The sequence below is a fragment of the Homalodisca vitripennis genome, unplaced genomic scaffold, assembly GCF_021130785.1.
Source record: "Homalodisca vitripennis isolate AUS2020 unplaced genomic scaffold, UT_GWSS_2.1 ScUCBcl_2927;HRSCAF=8096, whole genome shotgun sequence".
Taxonomy (NCBI): domain Eukaryota; kingdom Metazoa; phylum Arthropoda; class Insecta; order Hemiptera; family Cicadellidae; genus Homalodisca; species Homalodisca vitripennis.
This window is the reverse complement of record NW_025779053.1, coordinates 1-14,216: the sequence shown is the minus strand read 5'-3', so window position 1 is coordinate 14,216 and position 14,216 is coordinate 1. Positions and strand designations below refer to the sequence as shown.

The window sequence follows — 14,216 nt, the reverse complement described above, 5'->3', positions numbered from 1 at the left end:
GAAATAAACCTCCATTGTCTTTCCTATTATTTATTTGTTTCCAATTTCCATTGTTTTGACTGTATCTGTTTGGTTGTGTTTACTGTAAATATTCAAAAAATTAGTTTTAATTTTTTGTATTTTGTGAGACCTATTGTTGAAAACACTAAAATTTACGTAACTCGATTGTTACGGTCATTTGTCATTGTTAAACTTTACAAACACCAAAAACACTGCTTTCTAAATCTTCAAATCCAGTCTCTTTCTCCAATTTAAGTGTACGAAGTTACAAAAATGATTTGAGCAACAATTTAATTTGTGCTGAATAAAATTGGATTTGCAGTCCATAAACAGTGTTTCTAGATTTTCTAGCACTCAAACAGTCAGTTCCAGTGGCATTTCAAACCCTACATTGTCAAAACACAAATTCTAAACAATCAAATTAGTTTGTTATAGTAATCTTGATATTTATGATTTTCAGGTTGTGGAAGACCTACTTGAAGACTTGAACACTGAACTTAGCTCGAACACGGTCAGTTTGTCAATATTTGAACTAGAAATATAATTTTAGTTTTGAGATCTATGAATTCAAGCGATAATTGAAAACACGCTCTGGTCAAATCTTAGAACCAGTCAGTTTGTGACAGATAACTACTCAACTCATTATTTATGAGAATTTTAACAGATGGTCCAGGTATCAGCTACTTTTAATTAATTATGTGCAGTTTTGATTACTTATTGAAGACTTTCCACATACCGTTAGTGCTACGCATTATTGAAAGATCGTTGAGCTGGAATATAACTGAAGTGTTCATGGATAAATGAATTTCAAGCGAACGCATTTGATATTTCTATTCGATTTTTATGAAACCTTTTAAGCATAGTTCATAATTTATCAATAGAATTTTTGTAAATTTTGAAACCAAAAGGTTCATTAGTGGTAGTGAAGAGAATTTCATACGATTTTACGAGATTTTAATTTTGAGGTTTGTGCCTTCACCAGAGGATTGAGTGGTGACAGAATCATATCAGCCATTCCTACCTTTGTATCGTTTAATATTTAATTACTCTGTAATGTATGGACTAGAAATATCAGCTTCTGTGATATCAAATTTAAGCATTTTTGTATGTATTTGTGTTTTGTATATTATTTCGAGACCCGTTGTATCTGTGGGTTATTTACTTGTATTCTGCGTTAAACTACTAGTGGTTTTAAACTTAGGGGATTTTGCAAGGATGTCAATATTGGTATGATTTTATTTAGAGACACTTAGAAGCGTAATTTGTATTTGAGTTCACTTGTTTAATACAAAGAACATTTAATAAGTTATTATAATAATATGTGTACCAGAGAGTTTGTGGACAATTATATTTCTGGGGTATACACTGAGCACCAACTAAACCATTCTAATTATTGATTTTAAGTAAAAAAAGTTAATAGATAAATTGATAAAATTATAGTCATGACATCAGAAAAAGTATATAGATTTAAATTAATTCCATGTTTACATTTATTATTTTTGAGATTAATATACAGGATTATCTGTTTTTGAACTCTCTATAACTTTAAAAGAATTAAAATTACTCAAATGAATTCTTTGGGGATCAATTTAGTAAGACAACAACTAAACCAAACATCTGCAGTAGGCTGTTTAACTGACAGATTTTTGAGAAAAGTTTTCTGAGTCACTGTAAGTTGTAAGTTAATCTACAAAAAGGGCATTATGGATTTTTTTCATCCTTCATCTACACTCTTATTAGATAAAATTTTTTAAATCTTTTAAATCTTTTCTAGGGGGTTGGTGATGACATCATATTATGTAGATTTTTTATGAATTATAAAATACCAACAAAAACCTCATATTATCTAAAATGATGACCATTACTTTTCCCATCTTCAGCTCCATTCTTTCCCCATTATTTTATTTATTGAATAATAAAAGTTAAAATGATTTGGTAACAAATAATATTCCTTGATGTTTTGATTTTCATATCTCAATTTTTTTAATTATAAATAAATCCATTAATACATTGCTATTTTATTTATGTTATTGGTGTCATCAGTAACTTTAATTTATAATTGTTGCTAGATCGTCCTATGTATTTAAAATTCCTTTCCCTCAATTTGGGAGGTGTGGAAATCTTTTTTAAAAATGGTCATAAATTCAAAGAATGAACTGAGCCATAAACGGTTGGTTCTTGGATTTAGTTAAACCACCAACTCTCAAAGAAGACTTTACTATTTTTATTTTTTTTTAATTATAAGTGTAGGGAAAAGAAGTTTGAAATGTAAATATTGAAAATTCAATCATTTTCATATGAGAAATTTAGAAGTATTAACATTTTGAATCTACTACAAATGTTAATATAATTTCAAATTAACACGTGTGAGATCACACATACTTCCTGATGCAAGAGGTCACATGAATGCAATTTGGTCATGCTTACTCTTTATTATTTTCATTTAATATGAAATATTCTCGAAAAATCCTTTGATTAGTATAGTAAACTGTCTCTCAGAATATATTGTTAATAATAATAATAATCTGCATATCAAACTTGGTCAGTAAAAACACATTATGTGTAATGTACAATTTATCGCAAATTATCAAATGAACCTTTTTGAGCATATAAATAAAAATTATTTTTGTATTTCAAAAGGAAATTTGTCCAATAAAAAATAAACATGCAAAAGTGTAACTTGAATTTATTATAAATGAGTGATTGTAATTTATAAAATTAAATTGTCTCAAGATATTAAATTGGGTGCAGAGAACTAAATAATTTTAATTGTTCTGAAAATAAAATGAGTGAGATTATCATATTTCAAGATCTTGTGTAGAAATGTATAAAGAATTCATAAGCTGCTAATATTGATAATCACATTAATATCTCAGAATTTCAAAAATTGCAGCAAACTGCAACAGATGTGTTTCTCTTGTGTGTTAAACTTCATGGTGTCTGAAGTCAGACATTATTTCATTTAAAAATTAAACCAATATTGACTCCTTTCTCCTTTATCAGTGGCGCAGCAAGAGTCTAAGGTTCAGGAATCTTCTTCAAAATATTTTTGTTTTTAAACCGTAATTATTTTTGTAAATGAATTAGCTACAGAATTTAATGAATGTAAGTGTTATATGGAATGAAATATCTAATTTGATGTGTTCCGTTTTTATTCAATAACAATAATTTGAAATTAATTTAATTTCAATTCCCCTGAGCAAACTATCTTTCTGCGCTACTTCCTGTAAATATGAACAAATTGCACAAAGCTTGGAATTTGTAACCATCCTTACTATAAATAAATAACTTCCAGACCACTAGCTTCTTCCGTGATAGTCCCCGAGATTCTAAATTAATGGTATTGATTTAGATTAGTATAATGTGAGTAGGTTTTTAACGTTTGTAATAGTTTTGTACAGTTTTCTTCGATTAACGCACTGTTTATAGCCTATTGTTAATCGCTTTACATAACTTTTATTACAATGTAACTATATTGTCATTGAGTGTAAAATTAAAGTTGTGTAACCTTAAGCACTAAAGACTGAGCTCATAAGCTGTAACGTAATACGTAAATGGGTAGCAATTTTTTTGTACATTGCAGGTAAGCTAATATGTTGGCTGTAATCTTCGCTCTTTTCTTAGTTCTTTTTCAATTTATATTTATCGTTCATATCGGAAAATAATTTTCATTGAATGAAATCTTGATTTCTGTTCAAAACTTCAGTTGGCGTAACTGTTGCTTGTACATGTGTTTTCAGTAACAATTTATGGTTTTGAGGATAGTAAAACGTTTTTATGTAACTGAAGATTAGTTTTGGATTCATTGGTATTGCCCCTTTTGGAATTAATTGATGATTAATTAGGTATTCTTACCTTTGTTAAATCCAAAAATAACTCTGAGGTGTTGTTAAAAGTTACATGTTTCTGAAATCCTTCCATCATCAAAGACAAGATAAATAAAATGTGATCTGCCAAATGGCTTCGTTCTTCTAGTTAAAATCGTATAACATATTACATTAAAAAATACTCATTTTGAAAAACATATTAAAACTCTTTGGAGGCGTACATATACATGGCAAACAGTTTAACGACATGTTGCGTGTATATGTGTTGTATGATTTTAACTACAAGAACGACACCATTCAGCGGATCATATTTTATTTTGTGTCTGATGATGGAATGATTTCCGAAACATGTAACTTTTGACAACACCTCATGGTTATTTTTTAGATTTGACAGTGGTAAGAATACCTAATTAATTGAAGATTAGTGCCATGATTAATTTTGTATTATGTGAAATAGTACCGTCCATCACAAAATTAAACATTCTTCTCTTTCATAGCAAATATCTATTCTTTTATTGACAGGAATATAAGAAATACTGGAATGTACTGTTCTAAATATCAGACTAAGAATGTTGACTAACTTACATGTAGCTTCTAAGCAGGCTGTTTGCTTGAGTGCTGGCTTTGTGTTAACTATTTTAATCCATAGATTTAGCAGATTGGTCTGACAGTAAAAAACTTGCGTCTAAAAGTAAGATTTATTTTCAAACTAAGAGTACTGATTCAAAGTGTTTTCTCATCACTGAACGCTCAATATTCAATTTGATAAATATGCCCTTGACATGTCCAAATAAAATTATAATTGAAATTTTTTAAATAATTCCATATTATAAAGGTCAAGTTTTCTAAGTCTATTCGGTACAGACTAAGAATCTAATTCAGTGTTCTTTCTTTAAAGATGAATTACCTTATACTTTTTCCTACATTTATTTCAATATTACTTTATACCGGGGCATGGGCTCCATCACTCGTTTATTTGAAGGGATCGTGTCAACAGAAGTCTTCTGTCAAAGGGTACTGAGGAATTTAGGAACATTCCTCCTCTAAACATACGAAAAAATGTTAACATTGAATGGATTCTGATCCAGAATAATGCATAAAAGTTTTATATTTCAAAAATCTATAAGGAGAAGACAAAATCTAAGATTGTAATAAACAATGATAAGAATCTTATTCTATAATGCATTCTTTTTCCATAAAGTTAAATATAAAAGTATAACATATTTTCAAGTGGTTATTATGGAATTAAAAAAATCAATGTTTTATTTAAAATTTACTATAAAAATTTGTATTTATTGATGTGGTAAAACTTTTGTAAAGAGATCTCTAGTTCAATAAATTATAACAGTAAATTAATAACATACTTTATGAAGAATAAAAGTTCAGAAATTAACAAAATTGTCTATGTTATTCAAAGAATTATTCAAAGTTTGCAGCTAACAACCTTAAAATGTGTTGTGAAGAATATCATGTTGTTCATTTAACTACACAACACAATTGCCCAATTCAGGAGTTTATTTAATTAATTAAAAACAAAACACACTAAATTTCATTTTATTTCATGGGTAGATTTATTAAATTGAATCTGGAAGATCCTTCTGGTCTAAATCCTAACTTTCTTAGCAATACAGCTTGCTCTCTGTTCCTCTATACTTTTCATAAGATAGTATTAACTATGATACCCTACAGCTGTGTAATTTGTATCAGCATAAATTTTATATTGTATTTAAATGCATTTTATATTTGATGTAATGTATTGTTTTGTATGTATAAAATAGTGCCAAATTTTATTAATTTTCTGTATATAGACTGTATAGTGTAAAAAATTTGTAATAGAAAATAAATTATTTCGAAACATTTTGTGTTCTTTTAATAATAACCTTGCAAGTGGGTAGATATGTTATAACATAGTCCATCTACCAGCTCAAATTTTCGCACTAAGAAGTATCTATTTAGTTATTGTAATAACCTGAAAATGTTATTTATAACTATCAATTTTTAAAACTTTTATTCATTTATATTTAAGAAGGATGAAATATTTAAAATATGATATTTTATCAACAACCAAAAGTAATTAATAATATTTGTTATTTTCTTCAATAATAAAAATTTTGAGAATAATATCTTTGGTTTCTAATATGTTTCCAATCAATGAAAGGTATGTTGGCATTCTGAAATGTAATTTAACTGCATGGCCATGGGTGATGTCATGTGGTAGGGATCCCGAAAAATGCCCTTTATAACAAGTTATGGGCACTTGTGCCAAACTATAACTTGTTTCATTGCTGTACGGATAAAATGACTGTTATGTATTGAGGTGTCATACAAGAAGTATACGATTCCTTATATAAGGCTTCTCAAGATCAGAAACTTAATGCATTTTGTGTGTAACACATATAGTTAGTAAAATGTTACTAAAAAGTCACAGATTACGTACAAAATTCAATAAATGTTAATAAAAGTATAAAATCTTTTCTAGAAAATATAAAATCTTATCATAAACAAAACAGTGTCATCATAGATTAAAAAGAATTAAAAAATGTACTTTTTGCTCATTTTTGAAAATCTTTTCTAATTTGTTAAAAAACAGTAAAAAAACTTGTTCATGAGATTAAATATGAACCTGTAAATTCATTGTATCTTCAAATGGTCTGTGAGAAGGTATTGCATCCAATATTAAAAGCTGTTGCCACTTGAATCATAACTGCACACTATCTAGTAGTAAATAATAGATACTTAATTATAAGTATTGTACGGAAAACTATTAAACAAGTGATATATTGAATAACCTCTAATAATAACAAACATATCCAATATTTTTGAATTTAATTCATAAGAATTAAGACATTATTATAAGATCTAAATAAATTACAATACTAAACAAATGGTTTTAAATAGTAAGCGCTATCTATGCTGACTGAACAGAACTAGGTTTACCGAACCAAATATCTGCCACACAATCACCATACGGATTCAAGGTTGGATACAAGATCTATTCTCTGTTCAAATCTAAAGTTCTGATAAAAATTTACTTAAGGGCAGTCTGACATGAAAAAAAAAATTTTTTTTGGGGAATTTTTGGTTTTTTATTTATTAATATTCTTTAGAATTTTCTCTTTAAAATGGTATATAATATACCTTATTACTATAATATTAACCTTATATAAAAAAATATATATAAAAGGCTTGCAACTGTTGTTTGGCGTTGAGCACCACTCCTTATAGTAAACAACAATCTATAAAATAGATATTAATTGGTTTTGTTATGTTGGTATGTTTTGCTTTTAGTCTGGTTTTAGCTGATATCACACACTGTCAGCAATATGACAGATGTTCATCTGTTGTTATTATTTTATGTTGGAGGTTTATTGTGAAGTTTTGAAATACTGTGTTTTGTGATTTGCAAGTTTCCCTGTTGTTTTTATTTGTAAAGGAGTTTATTGTAATTGAATGTAGATTAAAATGGGTAATAAGAAGAGAGTAGGAACTAAGAAACTATGTTACAAGAAGAAGACTGTTGTTCGTAGCAAGAAAACAGTAGTAACTTCAGGTAATGAAGAGGATAGGCCTAGAACACCCAAAGTTGTTTCCACATCCAATGAGAAATTGAGCCCTAACCTAGCCTGCTATGATAATTCAACTGATACCTTACAGTATGACATAGTAAACATTGTACAGCTAGAATCAGTTTTGAAAGATGTTGCAGTGTGTAGGGTTTGTCATGGCAACCTATCATTTAGTCGAAAACCATTAGCAGGGCTCGCAGTACAAATTTCCGTCTCCTGTAGCTGTGGCATGACAAAAGCTTTTGACAACTGTCCCAAAGCAACAGATATTAGGCCTAGGCCTATTGAAGGCACCAAGCAAAAGTTCACAATGCTACTATGACTTGAACCCTAAGGTTAGTATACGGCTTGCGTGTAATAGGAAAGGGCTATACTGCTGCCAAAACTCTTTGCGGCATGATGAATTTACCCGCTCCGCCCAGCAAGTTCAATCAACATGAACAGTTTTTGTCCAGCCCATGTAGAAAGTGTGTGTGAAAACTCTATGAAGAGAGCAGTGACAGAAGCAGTTATTGAAAATGGAAATTCTAATGACTTATGTGTTGCGGTTGAACGGAAGCTGGCAAAAGCGAGGCCACACCTCGCTAAATGGCGTTGTCACAATTACTTCAGCAGATACGGGTAAAGTAATAGATATTTATTCAATGTCAAAATACTGTAACTGCCCTCAGAGAACAAGCAACCAACACTTAGAAATATGCAAGGCAAAATTATGTAGGTAGCAGTGGAGGTATGGAAGCTGAAGGTGCGACTGCAATGTTCAAAAGATCCGAGAGACTAAATACGGTGTTCGCTATGTGGAGTACCTTGGAGATGGTGACTCCAATGGCTATGCAGCAGTTGTGGCAGAAGCACCATATGGCCCAGATGTGTCCATTCAGAAGTTGGAATGTGTAGGACACGTCCAGAAGAGGATGGGGGACAAGAATAAGGGACTTTATCATGAAAAATAAAGGCTTGAAGCTTTCTGACGGAAAATCTCTCTTCTGGGAAAGGTAGGCTAACAGGGAAGGCGATCCAACAAATCCAAATATACTATGGACTAGCCATCCGTAGGAATACACACAGCGTGGAAGCCATGAGGCGAGCAGTTTGGGCGTTGTACTGTCATGTTCAGTCTACTAACGATACGCCTTTACATATTTTATGCCCAGACACCGAAGACACATGGTGTAAGTATAACAAAGCCGCCAAAGAAAAAACTAAATATGACCACAGCCAGCATTTTCACCTCTCACCTGTTCTAATGAAAGCAATCAAACCTATTTTTAAAATCTTTGTTGCAGCCTAGAACTACTCAGAAAATGTCTCAAAGGAAAATCTCAAAATCCTAATGAGTCTATGAATAATGTCATTTGGGCTCGGCCTCCCTAAACGCACCTTTGTTACACTAGGTGCTCTTAGGCTAGGTGTCTATGAGGCAGTCCTATCATTCAATGATGGGTACAGCTCCAAAGTGAAAGTTTTTAGAGCACATTGGGCTAGAACCAGGACTGAATATGCGGTTAGCTTTAAAACGTCTCGACACCCAGGCGGATTCGCAAAGCAGATAAAGCGGCTACCGACATTGAAAAAAAAATCAGGCAATCAAGGACTTTAGCCAAAAGGAAGCTGGAGGATCTGTATCAAGAAGCAGAGGATCCAGACAACCCTTCCTACAGTGCAGGCCATCATTAAAACCAAGGTATGAGTCCAAAATATGCTACCTTCTTGCTTTTTCTTGATTTGCCGAAACTTGTTATTTTTTAACTTTATTGGGGCCCTATAAATTCAAAAACTACTAGGCCTACCCCAGTCAAATTTTTATACAGTAATTCTACTTACTATTGCCTAGTTCCCCTCATGGGAATTTATAAATATCTCTTGTCATTGAGGCACAGTAAACATTTTTTACTTATAAAAAAGTTAGTTAAAAACAATAAATTATAAAAAAATTATAACTTTTTAATTTTTTTTTTTCAAATTTAAAAACCTCATGATAAGACCTAGATTATAAGCTATTTAATAAGTAAAATAAAAATCAGGACTCTATCTATAACCATTACAGAGATATAGGTTCCCAAGTTAACATTATGTTCTTATGGAGGTCGGACTGCCCTTAAGACACTTCTTTCCTGTGCTTGATAAAGCAATAGCCTCATAAAAGTAGACATTTTAATAGAGGTAATAGAGGTTCACAGTGAAAGTTTTATTTAAAGTTTAGATGAAATAAAGTTTAAAAAACCTGTATAAAACGTAATTTTTTATTGATGCCATCTGTAGTGAAAGTTTAGTCATTTTATTTGCAGTACATTACTGATCATTCAATGCATTCATGATATTTTCAAAACTGAACAATTACAATTATCTCCTAATTAATCTCAAATTTTTTAAATAAACTTTAAATAAAAAGAAAAATTACAGAATGGATTAAAATAAAAACCATTATTATTATCAAGATTTCAAATGGAAAAAATGCACATCCATGCATTTTAATGGGATATTTGAATACTGACAGTGCAATCATAGTTTTTTTGAATTGTAAATATACATACATGCTATTCCAGTGTTTGAACTAAGTTTATGCAAAGTTTAGCCTCAATTGTTTCAGTATTTTTCCCCTATGATAGAAGAATAAACATCTATACATACAGTCATCCAAACTTTTTATGTTTATCATTTAGTAAGATTAAAGAGAACAGTAGTGTAATTTAAGTCATTTTAGAATAAAATAATTAACAAGTTAATTCTTTATTTTTTTATTATTTTAAGCCACATTTAGGTAGTCAAGAGTCAAAAGTAAATATAAGAATGGTGTGTGAATAATTTTGAGTGATCCCATGCGACTGGAAGGGATTTTACTTCTTCAATATTTCCGAGATACCTTTCAATAGAAATATTACATTACCTGTACAGTGCGGAAAATTATGCAGTAAAATACCTTAGATAAAGAAAAGTAGATCACAGTACCTCATGTCCTTTAATAATGTGTAATATTATAAACAATGCCTGGCATGCAGCAGCTTCTTGGATCAGCTCCTGGTGAGGCAACAAGAGGGACAAGGGACTTACCTGGAGAGAGAAACTACCTTCTATGGGGACAGGATGACTTGGTCCAGCGGTGGCAGTGAAGAACATTCTGAGCATTAATTGAGAGAGTTTCAATGACCATAAGACACAGGAGTTACAGTCTCAAAGTCATACAAAAAATCGAAGAAAGTTATTTACCTCTGTAGGAACAATGATAACCCCACTTTCTAAAATTTCAACATACATAGTGAAACAGTATAATCTAAATATTTAGCCATTCATTGCTACGATTCCAACATAGAACAGCTGATCATACTGTCCATTTGGCTCCCATAAATCCTACAGGGATTTGCAAAAGAAAAGAAAATCTTTAAACCAAGGTTTGTTTAGATGAGTAGTTTAAGCTATAAAGTTAAAAATGTAGAAAATAAACAAATTTTCATAATTGGCAATGCATCACTTATATAATAGACAAAATAAATTTCTTTGATTTCATTTAGGTTATTTTACATATTGCTTTTTGTAAAGGTGACTCCTCTTCCTAATGGCCAAGTTTGAGTTGGAGGAGAAGCATCATGGATCACAACAATGTTGGGTTGATTTTTCATCCACTTCTTGCGCTTTTGTCGAGTGTGTAGTTATTCAAAGTTCACTCTAAGCTACAAATGCAAACATGCTAGCACTGCTGCCTTATTTTGCGGTGATAAAGCGAGATTCCACCAACAAACTAAAGATATTCATATTAAAAAGTATCCTTTAGTCAAAACGTCCGGTTTTGGTAGGATCTGTTGACAGTGGACAAAGAGAACAAAGAGAATGGAATTCAATATAGCCTCTGCTTGAAACATGATAGTTTGAAATTTCTCTAGTGTTAAAGTTCTGTCACTTAAAAACCTTCTTCAGGTGCATTTTTAAAACTGGTATTCCACTCTCCCTTAAGCCCACTTGGTGTGTAGCATATAGTGGAAATGAAGTGAAATTTTATGTTATGGTGTATTAACAGTACATTAATTTTATGCTAGTACAACTTTATGCTAGTACAACTCATACGTATACAAAGTTTTGAAAGACAAACATTAAAATTACACCTAGTACCTAGTTGTTTAAGCCAGAACACATTTAAGAGGTCTTAAAGCTCAACTATTTCCCGGGTCCCTATTTTTGGAGGGGTATTTTTATACCCTCTAAACCATCCAGTGTGTCAGCACCTCAAAAATAATCCTAATAATATTATAAATGCAAAAGTTTTTTGTTTTGCTTTCACACAAACTATTCAACGGATTGTATTGAAATTTTGCATAGACATTTCTTACAGCTCCTGGGATGAATATAGACCTATTCTTATTTCAAAAATCTAAATTAATTGTTTTGTAAATATATATTTCTTTATCAGGAAAGAGGGCAAAATCAGTTACGGAACAAAAATACTAACATCTTAGTAAATTACAATTACCATTAATATACACATTTTAACATACTTTCTTAATTGTAGGAAGAAGGCAAACTCATCATTGGAATCGGAAATATAATTCACTCGAACCACAAGTGTTTCATACAGATGTAAAAACCTATGAAATTGTATGTGAAGCCGCATTTAACAGCTAGTATGTCCATAAAACACAAAAATATGTTTATAGCTTCAGTAAGAAATTATATTTTCAATGTTTACAGGTTAGTCTTATATTTATTTGAATAAGGGGAAAGTATTTTCTGAAAGGAATTAGTCAATATTCTGGGACATGGGAAATTATCAAGCAATTAAACCTATAAAGGGCATAAGATTTAGAATTGACTATGCAATTGCCCACAATGTTTTGTTTTATGTTCTGGTGTTGTTACTTTTTTATATAGCTTATTTGGTATAAATATTTCTTCCCCCCCCCCCCCAACACTGTATTATTTATATGTATCAAATTTAAAATGTTTGACTACAACAAGAAGTTTCCTAGTAAGTACTAGGAAACTTCACACATGTGATTTCCATTTTTCATTTGATTTTTATATCTTCAGTATAAATTGAATATGTCAAGAACACAACCATATGGTTATTACAAAAATAATAGACATTTTGTAAAAATTTGTAAGTGCTCTAGTCAGTTTAATAAAACACTTTTGTGTTCAATTTGTTTATAATCAAAAATTTAATCAATATTCTTCAAACACTGAGTAAAATACAGTATATATAAGTATAAAACTTACCATCTAAATTTGAATGTAAATAATACTATATTTTTTTTATTTTTAAAAAATACAAGAAATAAAATATATAATAATGTCAACATTTATAATAAACAGAAACAGTTGTATGTTGTTTACCTATATTGATTTAAACTGATATTGACATTTAAAATTAACAAAGTCCACATTTGTATGGCTTAATGGTAGTTAATTTACATTTACGTAAATACTCTAAAAGCTGCTTAAAGAATTTCAAACTTAATACCTGTATGTCTTATAGCACCATTAAAAGTTGAATTTCTATGTGTGTATACGTTCACATGCACATGCACATGTGGGTGTGTGTTTTTACTACTCAGTAAGCTGTGGTAGTTATAATTTATGTTTAAATTCAAAGAAACATGAAATGTAATTGCTATTAAATCTATTAAACCAATTATGTCCATAAAATTACCTGTACAAACTTTTAGTTTTTTTTATAAATGTTATGAAATACATGTTTACTTATAAAACATAAATGTAATATAATGAGTATTGATTTTAAACTGCAATAATAATTACTAATATGGAATTCCCAAGTTTTTCCTTTGAATTTTATTTAAGCTTCAGACAATTTTAACAATTTTTCATTAATTATAAAATACAGCCTTACTAGTATTTTATTTTATTTTTTTATTATAATAGCTAGATTTAAAATTATTGTACTGGTACATGTGAACATTCATTACACAACATTGTCGTCTTTACAACAATTTATCTATAAAGATAGATAAAAAGATTGTACTGTATTGTATTGGATAATAAGTCCTTCTTTTCAACTATCATAAAACTAAATGCAAGTTAAAAAAAACCAAAAAATAAGATATAATTGCATTTGCAATCCTTTGCTTTGTATATTACCAACTGGGTAAAAAATGTAAATATGGAAAGCAAAATTATACAGCTATTTTGTAATGTGGACAAGCTAGACACAAATAACTTATGAAACAAGGAGGAAAGTTAAAGAGACACAGCCAACTGTATTATAGGCCATCTTGACTATATCTCTACAAAATTTAATATAATTATAGAGTCTTGAAAAATGTTTAATTTTAAATATATAATTATTAGCCGTTCAACCATTTTTACACTTTTTTGGTTTCTGAATATTTTTATTGCTTAGGAAAAATTTAGTTTATATTTTGTACTTTTTCATTAAATAGTACTAAGAAAAATAAAGACTAAACAAACTAGCAAGACACACTAAAAAATGTGTTTGGATAAATATTAATCATAACTTACAAATAACTCTACATAAAAAACTAAGTGTACAAAATTGTTTTTTGAAGTTGAACAATGGGTGTTATTGAGGTTTAACTCAAGGTATATGTACAATGCCTTTACAGGAACATTATGGGTAACTTAGCTTGAAAAGGTAAATGATTTTTTAAATACATAATCATGTAACACAATCTATAAAAATACCAGAGTTTGTTTCTAAATATGTAATACAAACATGGTAAATAATAAATATTGATTAAAAAGTAATTTGAAGTAAGAAAAATAGAGAAGAGTAATTTTTATTACAAATCCTACTTCTTTATTTTAATGTTATTATAAATAGAAATGGATTAAGAAATATAAATTTACTAAGGAA

General features: G+C 29.7%; 1 protein-coding gene across 1 annotated transcript in view; it reads left to right on the top strand.

Moving 5' to 3' along the window:
* Positions 1 to 978, top strand: part of LOC124372340 (protein sax-3-like) — a 44,188-nt gene extending 43,210 nt beyond the window's left edge. Inside the window, exon 17 of the mRNA XM_046830720.1 lies at positions 461 to 978. The gene's annotated coding sequence lies outside the window, so the exon portion shown is untranslated. The remainder of the gene's footprint in view (positions 1 to 460) is intronic.
* The last annotated feature ends 13,238 nt before the right edge of the window (positions 979 to 14,216 follow it).